The sequence below is a fragment of the Patella vulgata genome, chromosome 6 (assembly GCF_932274485.2).
Source record: "Patella vulgata chromosome 6, xgPatVulg1.2, whole genome shotgun sequence".
NCBI lineage: Eukaryota > Metazoa > Mollusca > Gastropoda > Patellidae > Patella > Patella vulgata.
In genome coordinates, this window is record NC_065884.2 from 53,241,878 (window position 1) to 53,255,882 (window position 14,005).

The following is a 14,005-nucleotide window of genomic DNA, read 5'->3' on the forward strand; positions in this document are numbered from 1 at the left end:
AGCCATAGTGGCCCCACCCTCTCAAACTTTAGTAAAAGGCCAAAGATTTACACGAAAAATGAGAAGAAACAGGAGTAATTTTTCAAAACCTGGGCAAATCACCTGGTCCAAGTTTCATACACATGTCATGCCGGTATGACAAAACAGTGATACGAGACAAAAACGCCTGAGTATAAATTCACAAGCATCATAAGTTCTAGATAAATTTGAAACCAGACTGCTATTAAACATAACTCAAGCTATGATAGGTGAAACGAGATTTGTTTTACGTGTACTCGTGTGTTTAGACAGCTGGACCTCGGGTTTTCTGCTCATTCGAGCGTCAACATATTCCTGCCAGCAGAACCAACTCTGATTTGGGCTATCATACTTAAATTTTATAATAACCCCTAACACTCTTTTTATCTTAATTTACCCTCCGTAGAGGGCTAAAAGAAATTGTCTATAGACTCATTAAGTTGTTCCTCCCCACGGAAATCTTTAGTAAAAGGCGAAAGATTTACACGAAAAATGAGGAGAAACCAGAGTAATTTTTTCAAAACGTGGGCTAATCACCTGGTCCAAGTTTCATACACACGTCATGCCGGTATGACAAAACAAATTTTATAAGGAAAATAACCCCTAACACTCTTTTTATCTTAATTTACCCTCCGTAGAGGGTTAAAGAAATTGTCTATAGACTCATTAAGTTGTTCCTCCCCACGGAAATCTTTAGTAAAAGGCGAAAGATTTACACGAAAAATGAGGAGAAACCAGAGTAATTTTTTCAAAACGTGGGCTAATCACCTGGTCCAAGTTTCATACACACGTCATGCCGGTATGACAAAACAGTGATACGAGACAAAAACGCCGGAGTATAAATTCACAAGCATTATAAGTTCTAGATAAATTAACGCAGCGAAAATCTTCGAATGCCTTTACAGATTTTGATTCCACGCCCAATGTTATGGCGAGTTTTACTGCGATGTCATTTTATTAACAAGTAGACATTTGCGAACAAAAAACCCCCTACCGCCCGCCCCGCGACACTCCTTTGAAACCAAGAGTTTACTGCGGCATTTTAATCCTCAATAAAGATAAATCTTGTTATGATTGGTGATTAGTAATCAGCGATAATTGTGTTGGAGACATTATTAGTTAACAGTACTGATTAATGTTTTCCGTGGATTAACTGGTTTGAAAACTCTTTTGGGTGGCTTCAACAAGCCGTCTACATGAGCAGTCATCATAAAGCAGTTGATTTAAAAGGATCGACTCAATTCTGACATCTCATTCTCAATCTGCCATTCCCGGATTTTATTTCATTGCGCTAAATTTTCGAGAAGAAAAAATAATACAACATGGCTTCTTTCATTCCCAATTTTTCACAACTTCCGGCGGGTAACTACGAAATAATCAGTGTGACAGGTAAATTTCTTTATTTCTGAAGCTTTTTTAAATGCAGAATAGGCTATTCTATTATAGAAGATGGCTTGAGATGTATGAGTTTGGAATATAGAATGCATTTAATTGGTCGCATACGTTTAATTGAATATATTTCTATCTATTTTCCAGGCAATATTGTTGATGAGTGTGGAGAATCCCGTTTTCCGGATGTTTAGCATTTGAATTTGGAAATGAAAATCCAGGGAACAGTAATTTATCAATTTCTGAGCTGACACGCCTCGTAGCTGATGATAAATCGTCGCCAAATCGTGTACAGTATGAAGATGACATAATCAACAACAAGGGGCCCGTTATTCCCCAATTTTACAACGACCTGAGATGTTTGATCGTCGACGAAGTCAAATCCACTGACAGCTTTGCAGATTCGTTGATTTTTTCAACCCACGAGGTGGTGAATATCAGAGAAAGAGAAGAATCACTCCTTCAGATGTTTTCCAAACTTCAACCTGAATATCCTGACATGGTTCAACAACTATCTTGCATTTACCGCTTCCATTCCGCCAGCATTGACATGGAGAGAATGAACCGTGTTCAGTCCTGTCCATCCAAAGTTCAGCAACAGTCGCTCCATGTGGAACTTGACAACCAGCTACGCATGATCATCGACCGGGTAGAATCTAGTTTACAGTTATTGGCATCACGCACTGAACCGAGCAAGTCGTCAACAACGGCGAGGACTCGTCCAGTCTTGTGTCGTCGGTCCCTGAAAGTACTAGAACAATGGTACCAGTCACACTTAGTTCACCCGTAACCCACGGCCCAGCAAGTTGAACAACTGGCCGAGATTTCGGGTCTAACAACGGAACAGGTCAAAAAGTGGTTTGGTAATAAAAGAAGTCGTGCGAGAAACACAAGATCCCTGACAGAGATAGCTAAAGTCAAACGAAGGCAGCGACTTCTCCGAAGAGTGTGAATGATCTGCTGTTGTTTATGCTTTGTTTTATTTTCTTTATGTTCAAGTTTTGTAACCATATATTCTTGTTACGTTTGATTAAACTTTAATATGCCATTAGAATTCGGTTTTCTTTTTACTGTATATGAGAGAGAGAGAGAGAGAACTTGGTCATTTCGGGACTAACATGTGGTTCGATAGTATTTCAATAATTCGATTGCGCCTAGGGAACTTTATATTATAACAATTAGGGGAAAGTCGGAGAAGTTCTCGTTTGGGTACATTTTCATCACTTAAATGGATACAGGGGAATACTTACAGTCATTTTAATTTTACCCTACTTAGAGGGTTAAAGAAATTGTCTACAGGCTCATTAAGTTCTTCCTCCCCACGGAAATCTTTAGTAAAAGGCGAAAGATTTACACGAGAGATGAGGAAAACCAGAGGAATATTTCAAAACGCGGGCTAATCACCCGGTCCACGTTACATATACAAATCTACGTGTCACTCCATTATGACGAACCAGTGATCCTGACAGGAGACAATAACGCTGGAAAATAAATTCACAAGCCTTATAAGATCTAGATAATTAAATGCAGCTTACACTTACACTCGACACAAACTAGGGACCAATGCATGTTTCTTTTTTATTTCAGTAATTCGCTTGCACGTGCGGCTTTTTAGCAGTGGTAGGGGGTGGGGGTCCGAAGAAAACCCACGAGTTTGGACAGGCGACCCGACTCCTTGACAAGTATAACCGGGAAATCGAAACCACGCCAGTTGACTCAATGACAGACCTACGCTAGTAATGCAAACGATCACAACTCTCTTTTTGTTTTTGATATCCACAGAATACAGACTGCTATTAAACATAACTCAAGCTATGATAGGTGATAAGTGTGGATGTATATATTAATCAGTACTGATTAATCATTTTGAGACTAACTCACGCTATCAATTCCAACCGTGAAACGAGATTTGTTTTACGTGTACTCGTGTGTTTAGACAGCTGGACCTCGGATTTTCTGCTCATTCGAGCGTCAACATATTCCTGCCAGCAGAACCAACTCTGATTTGGGCTATCATACTTAAATTTTATAAGGAAAATAACCCCTAACACTCTTTTTATCTTAATTTACCCTCCGTAGAGGGCTAAAAGAAATTGTCTATAGACTCATTAAGTTGTTCCTCCCCACGGAAATCTTTAGTAAAAGGCGAAAGATTTACACGAAAAATGAGGAGAAACCAGAGTAATTTTTTCAAAACGTGGGCTAATCACCTGGTCCAAGTTTCATACACACGTCATGCCGGTATGACAAAACAAATTTTATAAGGAAAATAACCCCTAACACTCTTTTTATCTTAATTTACCCTCCGTAGAGGGTTAAAGAAATTGTCTATAGACTCATTAAGTTGTTCCTCCCCACGGAAATCTTTAGTAAAAGGCCAAAGATTTACACGAAAAATGAGAAGAAACAGGAGTAATTTTTCAAAACCTGGGCAAATCACCTGGGCCAAGTTTCATACACATGTCATGCCGGTATGACAAAACAGTGATACAAGACAAAAACGCCTGAGTATAAATTCACAAGCATCATAAGTTCTAGATAAATTTGAAACCAAGAGTTTACTGCGGCATTTTAATCCTCAATAAAGATAAATCTTGTTATGATTGGTGATTAGTAATCAGCGATAATTGTAATGCAAACGATCACAACTCTCTTTTTGTTTTTGATATCCACAGAATACAGACTGCTATTAAACATAACTCAAGCTATGATAGGTGATATGTATATATTAATCAGTACTGATTAATCATTTTGAGACTAACTCACGCTATCAATTCCAACTGTGAAACGAGATTTGTTTTACGTGTACTCGTGTGTTTAGACAGCTGGACCTCGGGTTTTCTGCTCATTCGAGCGTCAACATATTCCTGCCAGCAGAACCAACTCTGATTTGGGCTATCATACTTAAATTTTATAATAACCCCTAACACTCTTTTTATCTTAATTTACCCTCCGTAGAGGGCTAAAAGAAATTGTCTATAGACTCATTAAGTTGTTCCTCCCCACGGAAATCTTTAGTAAAAGGCGAAAGATTTACACGAAAAATGAGGAGAAACCAGAGTAATTTTTTCAAAACGTGGGCTAATCACCTGGTCCAAGTTTCATACACACGTCATGCCGGTATGACAAAACAAATTTTATAAGGAAAATAACCCCTAACACTCTTTTTATCTTAATTTACCCTCCGTAGAGGGTTAAAGAAATTGTCTATAGACTCATTAAGTTGTTCCTCCCCACGGAAATCTTTAGTAAAAGGCGAAAGATTTACACGAAAAATGAGGAGAAACCAGAGTAATTTTTTCAAAACGTGGGCTAATCACCTGGTCCAAGTTTCATACACACGTCATGCCGGTATGACAAAACAGTGATACGAGACAAAAACGCCGGAGTATAAATTCACAAGCATTATAAGTTCTAGATAAATTAACGCAGCGAAAATCTTCGAATGCCTTTACAGATTTTGATTCCACGCCCAATGTTATGGCGAGTTTTACTGCGATGTCATTTTATTAACAAGTAGACATTTGCGAACAAAAACCCCCCTACCGCCCGCCCCGCGACACTCCTTTGAAACCAAGAGTTTACTGCGGCATTTTAATCCTCAATAAAGATAAATCTTGTTATGATTGGTGATTAGTAATCAGCGATAATTGTGTTGGAGACATTATTAGTTAACAGTACTGATTAATGTTTTCCGTGGATTAACTGGTTTGAAAACTCTTTTGGGTGGCTTCAACAAGCCGTCTACATGAGCAGTCATCATAAAGCAGTTGATTTAAAAGGATCGACTCAATTCTGACATCTCATTCTCAATCTGCCATTCCCGGATTTTATTTCATTGCGCTAAATTTTCGAGAAGAAAAAATAATACAACATGGCTTCTTTCATTCCCGATTTTTCACAACTTCCGGCGGGTAACTACGAAATAATCAGTGTGACAGGTAAATTTCTTTATTTCTGAAGCTTTTTTAAATGCAGAATAGGCTATTCTATTATAGAAGATGGCTTGAGATGTATGAGTTTGGAATATAGAATGCATTTAATTGGTCGCATACGTTTAATTGAATATATTTCTATCTATTTTCCAGGCAATATTGTTGATGAGTGTGGAGAATCCCGATTTACGGAATGTTTAGCATTTGAATTTGGAAATGAAAATCCAGGGAACAGTAATTTATCAATTTCTGAGCTGACACGCCTCGTAGCTGATGATAAATCGTCGCCAAATCGTGTACAGTATGAAGATGACATAATCAACAACAAGGGGCCCGTTATTCCCCAATTTTACAACGACCTGAGATGTTTGATCGTCGACGAAGTCAAATCCACTGACAGCTTTGCAGATTCATTGATGTTTTCAACCCACGTGGTGGTGAATATCAGAGAAAGAGAAGAATCACTCCTTCAGATGTTTTCCAAACTTCAACCTGAATATCCTGACATGGTTCAACAACTATCTTGCTTTTACCGCTTCCATTCCGCCAGCATTGACATGGAGAGAATGAACCGTGTTCAGTCCTGTCCATCCAAAGTTCAACAACAGTCGCTCCATGTGGAACTTGACAACCAGCTACGCATGATCATCGACCGGGTAGAATCTAGTTTACAGTTATTGGCATCACGCACTGAACCGAGCAAGTCGTCAACAACGGCGAGGACTCGTCCAGTCTTGTGTCGTCGGTCCCTGAAAGTACTAGAACAATGGTACCAGTCACACTTAGTTCACCCGTATCCCACGGCCCAGCAAGTTGAACAACTGGCCGAGATTTCGGGTCTAACAACGGAACAGGTCAAAAAGTGGTTTGGTAATAAAAGAAGTCGTGCGAGAAACACAAGATCCCTGACAGAGATAGCTAAAGTCAAACGAAGGCAGCGACTTCTCCGAAGAGTGTGAATGATCTGCTGTTGTTTATGCTTTGTTTTATTTTCTTTATGTTCAAGTTTTGTAACCATATATTCTTGTTACGTTTGATTAAACTTTAATATGCCATTAGAATTCGGTTTTCTTTTTACTGTATATGAGAGAGAGAGAAAGAGAGAGAGAGAACTTGGTCATTTCGGGACTAACATGTGGTTCGATAGTATTTCAATAATTCGATTGCGCCTAGGGAACTTTATATTATAACAATTAGGGGAAAGTCGGAGAAATTCTCGTTTGGGTACATTTGCATCACTTAAATGGATACAGGGGAATACTTACAGTCATTTTAATTTTACCCTACTTAGAGGGTTAAAGAAATTGTCTACAGGCTCATTAAGTTCTTCCTCCCCACGGAAATCTTTAGTAAAAGGCGAAAGATTTACACGAGAGATGAGGAAAACCAGAGGAATATTTCAAAACGCGGGCTAATCACCCGGTCCACGTTACATATACAAATCTACGTGTCACTCCATTATGACGAACCAGTGATCCTGACAGGAGACAATAACGCTGGAAAATAAATTCACAAGCCTTATAAGATCTAGATAATTAAATGCAGCTTACACTTACACTCGACACAAACTAGGGACCAATGCATGTTTCTTTTTTATTATTATTTCAGTAATTCGCTTGCACGTGCGGCTTTTTAGCAGTGGTAGGGGGTGGGGGTCCGAAGAAAACCCACGAGTTTGGACAGGCGACCCGACCCCTTGACAAGTATAACCGGGAAATCGAAACCACGCCAGTTGACTCAATGACAGACCTACGCTAGTAATGCAAACGATCACAACTCTCTTTTTGTTTTTGATATCCACAGAATACAGACTGCTATTAAACATAACTCAAGCTATGATAGGTGATAAGTAATCAGCGATAAGTGTGGATGTATATATTAATCAGTACTGATTAATCATTTTGAGACTAACTCACGCTATCAATTCCAACTGTGAAACGAGATTTGTTTTACGTGTACTCGTGTGTTTAGACAGCTGGACCTCGGGTTTTCTGCTCATTCGAGCGTCAACATATTCCTGCCAGCAGAACCAACTCTGATTTGGGCTATCATACTTAAATTTTATAATAACCCCTAACACTCTTTTTATCTTAATTTACCCTCCGTAGAGGGCTAAAAGAAATTGTCTATAGACTCATTAAGTTGTTCCTCCCCACGGAAATCTTTAGTAAAAGGCGAAAGATTTACACGAAAAATGAGGAGAAACCAGAGTAATTTTTTCAAAACGTGGGCTAATCACCTGGTCCAAGTTTCATACACACGTTATGCCGGTATGACAAAACAAATTTTATAAGGAAAATAACCCCTAACACTCTTTTTATCTTAATTTACCCTCCGTAGAGGGTTAAAGAAATTGTCTATAGACTCATTAAGTTGTTCCTCCCCACGGAAATCTTTAGTAAAAGGCGAAAGATTTACACGAAAAATGAGGAGAAACCAGAGTAATATTTTCAAAACGTGGGCTAATCACCTGGTCCAAGTTTCATACACACGTCATGCCGGTATGACAAAACAGTGATACGAGACAAAAACGCCGGAGTATAAATTCACAAGCATTATAAGTTCTAGATAAATTAACGCAGCGAAAATCTTCGAATGCCTTTACAGATTTTGATTCCACGCCCAATGTTATGGCGAGTTTTACTGCGATGTCATTTTATTAACAAGTAGACATTTGCGAACAAAAACCCCCCTACCGCCCGCCCCGCGACACTCCTTTGAAACCAAGAGTTTACTGCGGCATTTTAATCCTCAATAAAGATAAATCTTGTTATGATTGGTGATTAGTAATCAGCGATAATTGTGTTGGAGACATTATTAGTTAACAGTACTGATTAATGTTTTCCGTGGATTAACTGGTTTGAAAACTCTTTTGGGTGGCTTCAACAAGCCGTCTACATGAGCAGTCATCATAAAGCAGTTGATTTAAAAGGATCGACTCAATTCTGACATCTCATTCTCAATCTGCCATTCCCGGATTTTATTTCATTGCGCTAAATTTTCGAGAAGAAAAAAATAATACAACATGGCTTCTTTCATTCCCGATTTTTCACAACTTCCGGCGGGTAACTACGAAATAATCAGTGTGACAGGTAAATTTCTTTATTTCTGAAGCTTTTTTAAATGCAGAATAGGCTATTCTATTATAGAAGATGGCTTGAGATGTATGAGTTTGGAATATAGAATGCATTTAATTGGTCGCATACGTTTAATTGAATATATTTCTATCTATTTTCCAGGCAATATTGTTGATGAGTGTGGAGAATCCCGATTTACGGAATGTTTAGCATTTGAATTTGGAAATGAAAATCCAGGGAACAGTAATTTATCAATTTCTGAGCTGACACGCCTCGTAGCTGATGATAAATCGTCGCCAAATCGTGTACAGTATGAAGATGACATAATCAACAACAAGGGGCCCGTTATTCCCCAATTTTACAACGACCTGAGATGTTTGATCGTCGACGAAGTCAAATCCACTGACAGCTTTGCAGATTCATTGATGTTTTCAACCCACGTGGTGGTGAATATCAGAGAAAGAGAAGAATCACTCCTTCAGATGTTTTCCAAACTTCAACCTGAATATCCTGACATGGTTCAACAACTATCTTGCTTTTACCGCTTCCATTCCGCCAGCATTGACATGGAGAGAATGAACCGTGTTCAGTCCTGTCCATCCAAAGTTCAGCAACAGTCGCTCCATGTGGAACTTGACAACCAGCTACGCATGATCATCGACCGGGTAGAATCTAGTTTACAGTTATTGGCATCACGCACTGAACCGAGCAAGTCGTCAACAACGGCGAGGACTCGTCCAGTCTTGTGTCGTCGGTCCCTGAAAGTACTAGAACAATGGTACCAGTCACACTTAGTTCACCCGTATCCCACGGCCCAGCAAGTTGAACAACTGGCCGAGATTTCGGGTCTAACAACGGAACAGGTCAAAAAGTGGTTTGGTAATAAAAGAAGTCGTGCGAGAAACACAAGATCCCTGACAGAGATAGCTAAAGTCAAACGAAGGCAGCGACTTCTCCGAAGAGTGTGAATGATCTGCTGTTGTTTATGCTTTGTTTTATTTTCTTTATGTTCAAGTTTTGTAACCATATATTCTTGTTACGTTTGATTAAACTTTAATATGCCATTAGAATTCGGTTTTCTTTTTACTGTATATGAGAGAGAGAGAGAGAGGACTTGGTCATTTCGGGACTAACATGTGGTTCGATAGTATTTCAATAATTCGATTGCGCCTAGGGAACTTTATATTATAACAATTAGGGGAAAGTCGGAGAAATTCTCGTTTGGGTACATTTTCATCACTTAAATGGATACAGGGGAATACTTACAGTCATTTTAATTTTACCCTACTTAGAGGGTTAAAGAAATTGTCTACAGGCTCATTAAGTTCTTCCTCCCCACGGAAATCTTTAGTAAAAGGCGAAAAATTTACACGAGAGATGAGGAAAACCAGAGGAATATTTCAAAACGCGGGCTAATCACCCGGTCCACGTTACATATACAAATCTACGTGTCACTCCATTATGACGAACCAGTGATCCTGACAGGAGACAATAACGCTGGAAAATAAATTCACAAGCCTTATAAGATCTAGATAATTAAATGCAGCTTACACTTACACTCGACACAAACTAGGGACCAATGCATGTTTCTTTTTTATTATTATTTCAGTAATTCGCTTGCACGTGCGGCTTTTTAGCAGTGGTAGGGGGTGGGGGTCCGAAGAAAACCCACGAGTTTGGACATGCGACCCGACTCCTTGACAAGTATAACCGGGAAATCGAAACCACGCCAGTTGACTCAATGACAGACCTACGCTAGTAATGCAAACGATCACAACTCTCTTTTTGTTTTTGATATCCACAGAATACAGACTGCTATTAAACATAACTCAAGCTATGATAGGTGATAAGTAATCAGCGATAAGTGTGGATGTATATATTAATCAGTACTGATTAATCATTTTGAGACTAACTCACGCTATCAATTCCAACTGTGAAACGAGATTTGTTTTACGTGTACTCGTGTGTTTAGACAGCTGGACCTCGGGTTTTCTGCTCATTCGAGCGTCAACATATTCCTGCCAGCAGAACCAACTCTGATTTGGGCTATCATACTTAAATTTTATAATAACCCCTAACACTCTTTTTATCTTAATTTACCCTCCGTAGAGGGCTAAAAGAAATTGTCTATAGACTCATTAAGTTGTTCCTCCCCACGGAAATCTTTAGTAAAAGGGGAAAGATTTACACGAAAAATGAGGAGAAACCAGAGTAATTTTTTCAAAACGTGGGCTAATCACCTGGTCCAAGTTTCATACACACGTTATGCCGGTATGACAAAACAAATTTTATAAGGAAAATAACCCCTAACACTCTTTTTATCTTAATTTACCCTCCGTAGAGGGTTAAAGAAATTGTCTATAGACTCATTAAGTTGTTCCTCCCCACGGAAATCTTTAGTAAAAGGCGAAAGATTTACACGAAAAATGAGGAGAAACCAGAGTAATTTTTTCAAAACGTGGGCTAATCACCTGGTTAAAGAAATTGTCTATAGACTCATTAAGTTGTTCCTCCCCACGGAAATCTTTAGTAAAAGGCGAAAGATTTACACGAAAAATGAGGAGAAACCAGAGTAATTTTTTCAAAACGTGGGCTAATCACCTGGTCCAAGTTTCATACACACGTCATGCCGGTATGACAAAACAGTGATACGAGACAAAAACGCCGGAGTATAAATTCACAAGCATTATAAGTTCTAGATAAATTAACGCAGCGAAAATCTTCGAATGCCTTTACAGATTTTGATTCCACGCCCAATGTTATGGCGAGTTTTACTGCGATGTCATTTTATTAACAAGTAGACATTTGCGAACAACGTCCGCCCCGCGACCCTCCTTTGAAACCAAGAGTTTACTGCGGCATTTTAATCCTCAATAAAGATAAATCGCCAGTAGGAATAAATGTACCATAGCCAAAGAAGTGTTGTTATTGCTAGTGAGTTTTTCGAGTGCAGATTTCCCCCGCAGAGTTAGATTCAGTGCGGTGAGTGTGTATACCACGGTGGTTTATAATGTCTGATCACGTGATTGATGTTGATTTTGAAGATGATGATATTGATGACGATGTCGTTTCCAGGACAGTTAAAGTGACCTTAGACAAGAAGGTAATGGTTTATAGGCCAACGATTTTCAAGATGATATGTTTAGCTTTAGATTCATCCAAGGCTGTTGAAGCGATTAGTAAAAGGGACAAGTCTGAAGAATGGTACGTTACTCTTAAATCTAGTAAAATGGTTGAAGCACTAATATACATAGGTAGCGGTACGTACAATGGCATAAGATATTATTTTTGTGACGCAACCAAGTCGGTGGTGAACCTACGAGTACACTGGGTGCCCAGATACGTTAAGGATAGATTTTTAAGGAAGATTTTTGAAAGATTTGGCGAGGTGACCCGGGTTTACGAAGAGAGATCGTCTTACGAGGGGGTACAGCTTGGTACAGGAATGCGAGCAATAACTTTAGTAGTTTCTGATTTTTTAAAGACCCCTATTCCGCACATGATACGGGTTGAGAAAAGTAATCTGCGTATGCTCGTAACTGCTCCAGGCAGGCTGCCACTATGTTTGAAATGTAACTGTATTGGTCATGTTAGCGCAAACTGTATAAATTCTGTTTGGGGTCCACCCAAAAAAACCTTTGCTGAGGCAGTATCGCCCCCACGTCCTAGCGCAATTTCAGCTGAGCAGGTGCCTGCGGTCGAGGTATTGAAAGAAGGTGAAAAGGATGGTAGTGAGGATGAAAGGGAAATTGATCAGAACAGCGAAGATGGTGATAAACAGGTAGATGGAATGGAAGGTAATATGATTGAAGAAATGGATGATCGCGAGAGTAATACCAATAACGTTATGGAGGAAGAGATTTGTGTGACAGGGGGTAGTAGTCCTCTTTTATCCCCGATCACCCCTTGGCATCCCGGATTGAGACTAACAAATTTTGACTCTCGTAATAAACGTCATATGCAAGATGATGAAGGCTTTACCGTTGTTAAGGACAAAAAGAAAAATAAACTTTAACATGTGTAAATATATAAATGATGTGTTGTTTCAACAAGTTTTTTATTTTGCAGGTTGTAGAACCGCCACTTTAAACTGTTTAGAAAGTGTATATAGTGTGATGTTGTTTTCTGTCGTCTGCTGCGATGTTTGTACAGAGTATGGTTTTATACACACACCAGTCACTGTAGCCTTTACTCACCACTGTTCATGTGAGTTAACAGGTAAAAACGTAATCACTGTAAGCCTGTACGTTTTTGTCTATCTAGTATTCATAATGGGTTTTTGCCAATTAAATATTTTTATATGTATTTTATTGAATTATCTTATTATTGTTTCAATTTCTATCATTGCTGTTATTTCCCCATCTACAATAAAATGTCAATTCCAACTTTAAATATTATCACTATTAATGTTAATGGTTTAGCTGCTTATAAACGTAAAAGACTTGTAATGAACGATATTAATTCGCATAAAGCTGATGTTGTATTCTTACAAGAAACACACATTCAGTCTGTAGCAGACGGCAAAATGTTAGAATCTTTTGGTGATTTTAAGGCCTTTTGGAGTTTCGGGGCAAATAGAGATTTGTTTTACGTGTACTCGTGTGTTTAGACAGCTGGACCTCGGGTTTTCTGCTCATTCGAGCGTCAACATATTCCTGCCAGCAGAACCAACTCTGATTTGGGCTATCATACTTAAATTTTATAATAACCCCTAACACTCTTTTTATCTTAATTTACCCTCCGTAGAGGGCTAAAAGAAATTGTCTATAGACTCATTAAGTTGTTCCTCCCCACGGAAATCTTTAGTAAAAGGCGAAAGATTTACACGAAAAATGAGGAGAAACCAGAGTAATTTTTTCAAAACGTGGGCTAATCACCTGGTCCAAGTTTCATACACACGTCATGCCGGTATGACAAAACAAATTTTATAAGGAAAATAACCCCTAACACTCTTTTTATCTTAATTTACCCTCCGTAGAGGGTTAAAGAAATTGTCTATAGACTCATTAAGTTGTTCCTCCCCACGGAAATCTTTAGTAAAAGGCGAAAGATTTACACGAAAAATGAGGAGAAACCAGAGTAATTTTTTCAAAACGTGGGCTAATCACCTGGTCCAAGTTTCATACACACGTCATGCCGGTATGACAAAACAGTGATACGAGACAAAAACGCCGGAGTATAAATTCACAAGCATTATAAGTTCTAGATAAATTAACGCAGCGAAAATCTTCGAATGCCTTTACAGATTTTGATTCCACGCCCAATGTTATGGCGAGTTTTACTGCGATGTCATTTTATTAACAAGTAGACATTTGCGAACAAAAACCCCCCTACCGCCCGCCCCGCGACACTCCTTTGAAACCAAGAGTTTACTGCGGCATTTTAATCCTCAATAAAGATAAATCTTGTTATGATTGGTGATTAGTAATCAGCGATAATTGTGTTGGAGACATTATTAGTTAACAGTACTGATTAATGTTTTCCGTGGATTAACTGGTTTGAAAACTCTTTTGGGTGGCTTCAACAAGCCGTCTACATGAGCAGTCATCATAAAGCAGTTGATTTAAAAGGATCGACTCAATTCTG

General features: G+C 38.8%; 16 non-coding genes across 16 annotated transcripts; all 16 read right to left on the minus strand.

Moving 5' to 3' along the window:
- Positions 1 to 412: 412 nt before the first annotated feature.
- Positions 413 to 530, minus strand: LOC126825915 (U5 spliceosomal RNA). The gene has a single exon (XR_007682308.1). It is a non-coding gene; the product is annotated as a U5 spliceosomal RNA (small nuclear RNA).
- Positions 531 to 645: 115 nt separating this feature from the next.
- Positions 646 to 761, minus strand: LOC126825936 (U5 spliceosomal RNA). The gene has a single exon (XR_007682328.1). It is a non-coding gene; the product is annotated as a U5 spliceosomal RNA (small nuclear RNA).
- Positions 762 to 2,670: 1,909 nt separating this feature from the next.
- LOC126825844 (U5 spliceosomal RNA) lies at positions 2,671 to 2,786 on the minus strand. The gene has a single exon (XR_007682258.1). It is a non-coding gene; the product is annotated as a U5 spliceosomal RNA (small nuclear RNA).
- Positions 2,787 to 3,474: 688 nt separating this feature from the next.
- Positions 3,475 to 3,592, minus strand: LOC126825926 (U5 spliceosomal RNA). The gene has a single exon (XR_007682319.1). It is a non-coding gene; the product is annotated as a U5 spliceosomal RNA (small nuclear RNA).
- Positions 3,593 to 3,707: 115 nt separating this feature from the next.
- LOC126825816 (U5 spliceosomal RNA) lies at positions 3,708 to 3,823 on the minus strand. Its single transcript, XR_007682230.1, has one exon. It is a non-coding gene; the product is annotated as a U5 spliceosomal RNA (small nuclear RNA).
- Positions 3,824 to 4,353: 530 nt separating this feature from the next.
- Positions 4,354 to 4,471, minus strand: LOC126825938 (U5 spliceosomal RNA). The gene has a single exon (XR_007682330.1). It is a non-coding gene; the product is annotated as a U5 spliceosomal RNA (small nuclear RNA).
- A 115-nt stretch (positions 4,472 to 4,586) lies between these two features.
- On the minus strand, positions 4,587 to 4,702 carry LOC126825937 (U5 spliceosomal RNA). Its single transcript, XR_007682329.1, has one exon. It is a non-coding gene; the product is annotated as a U5 spliceosomal RNA (small nuclear RNA).
- A 1,918-nt stretch (positions 4,703 to 6,620) lies between these two features.
- Positions 6,621 to 6,736, minus strand: LOC126825845 (U5 spliceosomal RNA). The gene has a single exon (XR_007682259.1). It is a non-coding gene; the product is annotated as a U5 spliceosomal RNA (small nuclear RNA).
- Positions 6,737 to 7,438: 702 nt separating this feature from the next.
- LOC126825765 (U5 spliceosomal RNA) lies at positions 7,439 to 7,556 on the minus strand. Its single transcript, XR_007682179.1, has one exon. It is a non-coding gene; the product is annotated as a U5 spliceosomal RNA (small nuclear RNA).
- Positions 7,557 to 7,671: 115 nt separating this feature from the next.
- On the minus strand, positions 7,672 to 7,787 carry LOC126825939 (U5 spliceosomal RNA). The gene has a single exon (XR_007682331.1). It is a non-coding gene; the product is annotated as a U5 spliceosomal RNA (small nuclear RNA).
- A 1,911-nt stretch (positions 7,788 to 9,698) lies between these two features.
- LOC126825866 (U5 spliceosomal RNA) lies at positions 9,699 to 9,814 on the minus strand. The gene has a single exon (XR_007682280.1). It is a non-coding gene; the product is annotated as a U5 spliceosomal RNA (small nuclear RNA).
- Positions 9,815 to 10,516: 702 nt separating this feature from the next.
- On the minus strand, positions 10,517 to 10,634 carry LOC126825798 (U5 spliceosomal RNA). The gene has a single exon (XR_007682212.1). It is a non-coding gene; the product is annotated as a U5 spliceosomal RNA (small nuclear RNA).
- Positions 10,635 to 10,749: 115 nt separating this feature from the next.
- Positions 10,750 to 10,865, minus strand: LOC126825940 (U5 spliceosomal RNA). The gene has a single exon (XR_007682332.1). It is a non-coding gene; the product is annotated as a U5 spliceosomal RNA (small nuclear RNA).
- A 10-nt stretch (positions 10,866 to 10,875) lies between these two features.
- On the minus strand, positions 10,876 to 10,995 carry LOC126825805 (U5 spliceosomal RNA). Its single transcript, XR_007682219.1, has one exon. It is a non-coding gene; the product is annotated as a U5 spliceosomal RNA (small nuclear RNA).
- Positions 10,996 to 13,153: 2,158 nt separating this feature from the next.
- LOC126825777 (U5 spliceosomal RNA) lies at positions 13,154 to 13,271 on the minus strand. The gene has a single exon (XR_007682192.1). It is a non-coding gene; the product is annotated as a U5 spliceosomal RNA (small nuclear RNA).
- Positions 13,272 to 13,386: 115 nt separating this feature from the next.
- LOC126825941 (U5 spliceosomal RNA) lies at positions 13,387 to 13,502 on the minus strand. The gene has a single exon (XR_007682333.1). It is a non-coding gene; the product is annotated as a U5 spliceosomal RNA (small nuclear RNA).
- Between the last annotated feature and the right edge of the window lie 503 nt (positions 13,503 to 14,005).